Raw genomic sequence first — 6,808 nt, 5'->3', positions numbered from 1 at the left:
CCATGCCAATAGATTCTCATTTGGCCATCAGCGATACCAAAGCTGAATGTCTGATGCATTATCACTGAATGTTGTTTTCTCAAATTCCCATTACACTCTCCATCTTGTACATGTTGACTTATATAGCCACCAGAAACACCTTTGCATTTTTAAATTGTCACTGTTATTCTCTTCCCCACACCTCCTCCCACACACCTATTGTTAAAACCAATACAGTAAGGTTCTCTTCTCCTCAGACAGCCCTTTCAGTTGGCCAGCAGCACTCGGGTAATCTCCTGCAGCTGGGATGTCACAGGTGTGGCAGATAAGTGGGGAGGAAGGGAGGCTTTCCTCAGTGACTTGACTTGCCTGTTGTTCTCCAGATGGAGGTGAGTGGATATTAGAGGTCAGCCTAGGAGTCGTTTACTGTTGTGTTTATTACTTTTTATTCCTTGTCATCTCTACAGAATGAAGGTGACCTCTCTGTGTGTGAGTGGTGCGTACCCCAAAGAGGCTGAAGCGCTGCTGCCCTCCTGCTACAGAACTCCTTCTCCTCACCCACCTTCCAGCCAGGCTCACAGCTGAGTGCTTGACTGCCTCATGCCCTGGTGCAGCATTTTCCTGGGCTGTATTTTCTCCTGTGTTGGTGAGTTGTTCCTCATGCTCCTGGGGAGTGGGGCAGCCCTGAGGATGTGGCTGGGGCTGCTCTCTGCTTAGCAGAGCAAAGGAGATGTGTTCAACTGAGCTAAAAATAGCATCAATTCTTTTTTAAACAGTACCAATTTTTCTTTCTTTTGGAAGAAAGCAACCAGGGCCTAATGTAAGCAGATATAAAATAAGGGCGAGTCTGGCTATTTCCCTGGGGAAAGCTTGAGATGCTTACCTCATCATTTCTTGGAGTGCTCTAACATCCGCTCTGTCTGTCCCTGGTGATGTACTGTCCTCACCGTTGCATTGGGAATAGACCTGAGTTTCATATGCAGCACTAGCTGGGAGAGAGGGAGGTTTTTATACCATTTTCTAATTGTTTTTGTATTTAATTACAGAGATTCTGAGCGCTGGGTGCTTAACTCAAGGTGTCTGCAAACAGACACAGAACAAAGCAGGGCTGTGTGTTTCTGCAGGGCTCAGGCTCTAGGTGTGCACAGTGGCCTGGGGATTGGGGCACCTCTTGATGTTCTGTGCCGCATCTCATTAAGAAAAAGGAAAGTTAACAGTGAAAGCCCACAATCAAATAAACAATAAAAGGGCAAAACTGCATTTCCCCCTCTGTAATTTGATCTGTAAGAAATGTAAATCACTCATCCAGAAGAGAGCGATTTTCAATTAGTGCTGTTTTCTTAAACATGCAAATCCCCAGCCTTGTTTAGCTGCACAGTTTTGCCCTAACTCTGCAGAGAATTCCCAAGCAACCTTTAATAGACGGCCATGCCTTCAGGCTTGTCCACTTATGTTTTCTCTCCTGCCTGGGCACAAGATAGATTATGCATATTATTATTCATAAGTGCCACCTATTGAAGGCACCACCACAGGCACGTTGCAAATGGTGGGCTTGCCCCAGCTGTCCCCGCTCATGCGAAACATTCCTGCTCTCTGACAGACCCTCCAAACCTCACCCTCAAAATTGGTGATGTTTTTCTTGGCACGGCAAACAGCTTGCAGGATATCTGGTAGCCTTTACAGGCAGCTGAAATCAAGAGAGGTTTCCCTGTGCCCTCCTGTAGAGGTTCCTGCAGGCTGATGCTTTGCCTTAGCGGTGCTGGTCGGTGAAGGCAGTGGTCCTGTGGTTGGCACGGGGCATGGTGAGCAGCTAGTGCAGAAACACTGGGAAGCAAATGGAGGACTTTCTAATGATTTAGTTATGAGCTTGGAAGTAGGAATAGTATTTAAATAAATGTTTTGAATGCTTGTGGCTAGAATTAAGCATAACCCTACAATTCTACAAAAGGTCAATTGTGATTCTAATTACTCCTATGCAAAATAGCTCATGTTTGAACTGCGCAGTTATAATTAATACATATGCCTTATTGCCAACAGTGAACATTTTTGATCATTAGAATCTGGGCAGCCTTATTATGTCCGGATAGTTGGAATGAAGATGTGAGTGCACCTCTTTGGGGTGACTTTTTATTGCACTGTTTCACAACAATGTGACTGTGCTGGTTCTAACTGCACCATTCCAGTGTAACAGCACCAAGGTGCAGTGTGGGTCTGGGCTGGGCAAGGTTCTGAGAGACACTCAATAGCTGTGTGTTGCTATATGCCCCTGTGCAGTGTTCTGTTCCTGTGTCTGCAGCTCACAGCGCAGGTAGAAGCCTCCATCCATCTCCCTCTCCTCAGCATACGACGGCTGATCATTGCTGTGCATCTGTCTTTGGCAGCGGGAAGAGGGATAGCATTTTGCTCACTGGAAGATGGATGTGCCAGAGGCTCAGTTGCCATCCGTGGGTGCGTGTCTTGCATTGTGTGGTGCATGCAGATGGACTATCCTGCATCGGTGATGCACCCAAACATGCACACACTTGTATGTATAAGGGCAGCTCCAAAAGTAATGCCTCCATTTTCATTATGTTGGGCCATGACATCAGAGGTGGATATCGGTGGTGTGGCAGTTGAGAGTGAACATTCCCAACAATATCCCATTACATTTGTTGCCTTGACAGATGGCAGCTGAGGGGGCAGTCTGACAGAATGGCATCTGGTGTGGAAGTGCACATGAAGGAAAGGTATGTCATTGAATTTCTCCTTGCAGGAAAAAGTGGCACACACTAACATTCATTGTCATTTGCTGAGCATTTATGGAGACCAAACAGTGGCTGTGAGTACAGTGAAGTGGTGGGTAGTGTGTTTCAGCAGTGCTGACAGTGCTCACCTCCACTGGTGCAGGTTCTTATGAGCATGGTGTGCAGGCTCTTGTTCACTGTTGGTGAAAATGCATAGCTAACAGTGGTGACTGTGTTGGAAAAGCAGTGTTTTGAAGCTAAGGCTTTTCTCTGTCAAACAGTGTTATTTTGCTCTATGTATCTGTTGTCATTTCCACGGCAACAAATAGGAGGCACTATTTTTGGAGCAACCTACATATCTAGGAAGACATGTGCTTGCTACGTGCATTCCTCATAGAAAGCACTGTTCATATGTGTACACTTGTATGCACAAGATCTTTAAAAAAAAAAGAAAAAAAAAGAAATATGGATATGATAAGGGATATGATTTAGCTGGGAAGTATTGGTAATGGTTGGACTAGATGATCTTCTAGGTCTTTTCCAACCTTGATAATTCTGTGATGCAGTGACTTGATTTCACAGAATATAGCATCACTGGAAGTTTGGAAGAAGCTGAGAACAGGAGCACTTGTGACCCAGGCAGCAGCACCATCCTCCACATGGAGAGGAGGGACAGCGTATGGCACATGTAGGTAGTGTGCAGGCATTGTGGGCTCCCACACTGGGAGCACTTGCCTCCATGGCAGCGTGTGTGTGTGCAGATGTGTGCATGGCCAGATGTGTGGGTGTTACTCTGTATCTGAAGAGGGTCCCTGAAATAACACCGTGCAAAGCCAGCGCGTGTTTGTGCTGGGTGAGGCACTGGGGCGATTGCACAGCTCTATTAGCAGAGTGCTACGGGTCCAATTTCACTTAGCATTGGAGTTGTTCACATTAAAACATGCCCTTGGCCTGACAAGGCATTATTAACTTGCGTTTAATAAAAATAAAATATTACATTTAAAAAAATTGAAAGCTGACAAATTTGATTTAAATGAATGCTGAACTCCAGGCAAATGTGTTGCTTGAACTCTGCCTGCTGCACTGCAGCTGACAGGAAGCATTACAGTAACGCTGAGTGGTCAATATGTGATTAAATATCACATGTCAAGCTTAGCAAGAACGTTCCTTCCAAAGAAAATTATATTGTTAAAAATAAGTGACAAATTCTAAGCAGCCCCTTCAAATTCACAAAGACATGTGAAAGAATGGAAGTGTGCTTGTAATAAACCCAGATCTCTGCAGGAGATAGAGTATGTACCATCTTCTGCACAGAGCCACATAGAGCACCTACAGGTAATCAGGTAAAAATGATTGCACATATTTTAAGCAATAAATTTCCTTTGCATTTGCCATAGAACATAAAGAGAAGAGACACACTACATTTTCACACCATGTTTTCATCTGAAAGCTTTTGCTGTCATGCTGTTCTGTCTAAGGGGATTATTTATTTATATCAAGACTCGGGCGTATAGATGCGTACATGCACGCATGGGTGTGTATGCACTGAAGCAATCATGAGTGGCATTCAAAGTGGGTAACTTATATCTAAGTTTGTATTTAAACTAAATAGCAGTGATAATTGTAATAGCAGTAATAAATGTCTCCTGTCATTAGGTGTTGGGAAGTGCCAGTTCTGCATGGCTATGGTCTGTTATGGCCTCCAGCTGGGAGAATGTGCTCCAGCACCACCAACCCTTCTCCCATGCCTGCAAGTGGAGCATGGAGCTCTCTGCCTCCCACCAGCCCCAGCAGAATCAGCCTGGGGTTACCCAGGTGCCACTGGGCAGCGTCCAGTGGTTTCTTTGGATCAGGCACAGCAGCAAAATATTGGGATACACAACCCCAAACAAATTACTGTGTGCTTAGGTCAAGGGGTCACCAAGGCCAGGTGAGCTCTGAGACCTATTTATCACTGCTGGAGTTCAAATTAACTTTTAAATGTTGTCAGAAATGAAAAACTGCTACCAGATGGTGCCAGGATAATTCATCTTGCTGCACTGAGACAGCATCTTCCAGCCACACCATGGTGCCCGCTGTCCCACACAAGGCACCATCAGTGCATCTCCCTGAGACATGTGACAGTCCAGGGCTGTATGTGGTGCTGGGATGTCTGTGCCATACACACAACCCTGTGGCACAGCCCTGCCAGCAATACAGTGTCCTGCAGAGCAGAGCTATTTGCTATGGTTTGAGGCCTTGTTAGCTTGTACTGGGCGGAAAACCTGTTCCTTTCCCCTCCTGGCCTGGGGAGGGGAGCTGGTTGGGCTGTGGCAGAAGTGTGGGGGAATGAGAGCTTTCCTACTGATGTGTTGGTGCTAAGACTGGATATTAGGAAAAATTTCTTCTCGGGATGAATTCTAATGCACTGGCATAGGCTGCCCAGTCAGGTGGCAGAGTTACCAACCCTGAAGGATGTATGTGGTACTGAGGTACATGATTAGTGAGCATGGTGGGGATGGTTTGGTGGTTGGACTAGATGATCTTAGAAGTCTTTTCCAACCTTAAAAATTCTGTTGTCCTACAAAGAATATGGAGCTCTACCACAGGTGTGGAGCTGGCTCTCTTCCTCCTTTCCATTTCAGGGCTGTAAGGTGTGTGCCGCCCTGCCTAATGCTATCGTCCCCTGAGCGAAGCCTGGGCCATGCTTTAGTTTAGTGTTCCAGGGAACACAACATGACATCCATCACTGTAATGCTTTCCTTCTCCCTGTCACCCATCTGCTTCCCTCTCTGAACCCTCAGACCTAGAGCAATGTCTGAGCCCTGCAGCCACCCCCCAGATGGGTGCTGTGCCTGGGCCACGAGCACGCTGCAACCTGGCGTCTGCTGCTGCTGCTGGCCCGGCCAATCTGCATAGCTGGAAGGGTCCTTTGTAAGAGCAAAGACTATGGGAAGCCAGTGCTCTGTTCAGTGGTCATGGTAAAACTGGGTGAATGGTGGGCAATGCTCAGAGCCCTGCGATGCCTGCTGCAGGGGGTGGTTAGAACTGAAGATGGTGAGCTGTGCTGTACAGCTGCAGGGAGAGCGCTGCTGTTTGGGGGTGGGGATGGGTAAATTACACTGGGCAGATAATGTGCTGCCTGGCAGGCTGGCCTGCTTCTGAGTATGCACCAGGAAAGGCATTTCACTGATATATGAGAGCGCAGCGCAGGTTTCCTACCTCAGATAGGGCTAACACCATAGGTTTAGCATTTTTTATGGTCCCTCTGCATGTGGGCAGTGCGTTCCCTTTCCCCAAACCTATTCTCTGTGGAGTAGGGGGAGCCGCTGGACACATGTCCTCCTTCACCAGGAGAGGGTGAGGATGTTGTCCCAGGAACAAGCACTGCTGCAGAGATGGCGACGGGCATTCACCCAGGATGCAGATGAAGCAGTTTCCAGCAATCGGAAGGACATGGTAAAGTGGGACACACCAGCAACAAGCAAATTATCAAGCCTGTAAGCGTAAAGATTGCAAATGTCTACTGGTTCCTTAACTTATTATTTTTGGCAGGGTTGCATATGTTCTCTGTGCTCATTCCATGAATCCAGCTGATTATTATTCCAATCACCAGAGGAAGAGAGAGTCACATTAATTTGTAGTAATTAATAGCACTGATGCATTTGACAGCGCATGTTAACAAGCCTCTTTGATTGTTTGGATCTCTAACTGCGGCCCTTCTTGTTTGCATCTCCTCCGAGGAATTCATAATATCAAAGCTTAACGGTATCTGATACTTGTCAAAATGCAATTTATAAAAGTTTAATTCTTTTATTGATTTAGTTTGGTTTTGATGCCTGCAGAGTCAGCTCCCTTGACAGAACTTAGCGGATTCAAATGCTTGTCACCAGCTCGGCCTCCTTTTTGCAGGGAACAATTGCCATAGGCCAAGCCAACAGGCATGGTTTAATTGCCATTAATTAAAAGCATAAATCTCTTTTTTCTTCAGTTGCTCTGCTCTTAAAGGGGGCCGCATCTCTCTCTCTTTTCCTGTGTTTGTCAGAACACCTTCTGGCAAGCAAAGTTAACCCATTCCGTCTTTCTGAGCACTTTCTGGAATAATCTTTTGAAGCATAACTCCTATG

The 6,808-nt window shown here is 46.3% G+C and overlaps 1 long non-coding RNA gene across 1 annotated transcript; it reads left to right on the top strand.

Moving 5' to 3' along the window:
- The first annotated feature begins 450 nt into the window (after positions 1 to 450).
- LOC140255832 (uncharacterized) lies at positions 451 to 4,570 on the top strand. Its single transcript, XR_011904559.1, has 4 exons — positions 451 to 625; positions 2,643 to 2,705; positions 3,285 to 3,390; positions 4,359 to 4,570. It is a non-coding gene; the product is annotated as an uncharacterized lncRNA (long non-coding RNA).
- Positions 4,571 to 6,808: the final 2,238 nt, after the last annotated feature.

This window comes from Excalfactoria chinensis, chromosome 8, assembly GCF_039878825.1.
Source record: "Excalfactoria chinensis isolate bCotChi1 chromosome 8, bCotChi1.hap2, whole genome shotgun sequence".
NCBI classification, from domain to species: Eukaryota; Metazoa; Chordata; class Aves; order Galliformes; family Phasianidae; genus Excalfactoria; species Excalfactoria chinensis.
This window is presented reverse-complemented; position numbering and strand designations above follow the sequence as displayed.